The 1,187-nt window shown below is 38.3% G+C and overlaps 1 protein-coding gene across 2 annotated transcripts in view; it reads left to right on the plus strand.

Moving 5' to 3' along the window:
* The window catches only part of tmem218 (transmembrane protein 218), a 21,810-nt gene extending 21,589 nt beyond the window's left edge, over positions 1–221 (plus strand). For both annotated transcript variants that reach the window (XM_086013463.1, XM_086013464.1), the window contains exon 3: positions 1–221. This exon is cut by the window's left edge and continues 360 nt beyond it. The gene's annotated coding sequence lies outside the window, so the exon portion shown is untranslated.
* Positions 222–1,187: the final 966 nt, after the last annotated feature.

The following is a 1,187-nucleotide window of genomic DNA, read 5'->3' on the forward strand; positions in this document are numbered from 1 at the left end:
GAGACTCTGTGTCTTGTAAAATCTTTTGTTTGCCTAATATTTTAGTTGATTTGTGTGTTTCAGTTTTAAAATGTCACGTTTTGTTATATTTTGTAACCCCCAATGTATGTAACTTGTTATTTATTTAAACTCCCATGATAATATTGGTGACTCTTTTTACTAAGCTGTGTTCGTCGTTTTTCTTTTCAGTTTGAATAATAAAAAGAAAAAATACACAATTACAGCTTTTTGTCTTGTTAAAACCTAACAGCTTAAGGACCGGCAACAGGCCAATGTCTAGTTGTCTCACAAAATAACTTTTTTTCTTAACACCAATTCAGGGTAACAATAGTTCAATACATTGCTGATTTTTGCACCTCGCATGAATGTATCACTCAAGTTTACACTTAGGCTTAATTGTTATACAGCACACTTCACAAATACCAAAATTAGTTACTGATTTTTTTAAATACTCTCTACTTTTTTGAATACCATTCATCCATTCTCTATACTGTATTATCTATATAAGAGGCGGGGGAGAAATCCAGAGTACCTGGAGAAAACCCACACAAGTACAAAGAGAATGTGCAAAGTCCATACAGAGATGTCCAGAAGGAGATTCAAACCCAGATTTCCAAACTGTGAGGCAAACGTGATAGCCACAATGCGCCTATGATGAAAGTTCAATTTACAGTACTGTACTCTATACTCTTGCAGATTTTTTGTTGAAGCACTCACAGAAGCAGACGCATGCATGAAAGGATGTGTGTGCGACGTATGTATGTGGGGAGTATGCCTGTGTCGTCTGTGTGATGGTGGACGGCGTTCTCTTTAAGCGAGATCCCGGACGTGTGTGTAAAAAGCCAGCTACTAGATTAGATTAGACTTGGTGGTATGTCCATTTTGTGGACGGACAGAGGATGAGAAGTCTTTTAAAAAGGATGGACTAAGCAAGAACGGACGTGGGTTTTTTTTTGTCCCTTGCTCTATTGGTTCCTAACTGGGTCAAGTACCAACTGATTTGTTGTGTTGGGTTCTTTTAAAAAGAAACACCACTGTTCTCTTCCTCGATACCACGGAGTCTACTTTATTAACTGCCTGCACAATACTTCATGTGAATTTCCCCGCAGTAACACTGCACAGGCATAGTCTGCCCTCTAGTGTTCAACACATGTATTACCATGGATTACGCCATAGGACCATTAGAC

This window comes from Filicampus tigris, chromosome 17 (assembly GCF_054856515.1).
Source record: "Filicampus tigris isolate MCC_2025a chromosome 17, RoL_Ftig_1.0, whole genome shotgun sequence".
In the NCBI taxonomy this organism is placed as follows: domain Eukaryota; kingdom Metazoa; phylum Chordata; class Actinopteri; order Syngnathiformes; family Syngnathidae; genus Filicampus; species Filicampus tigris.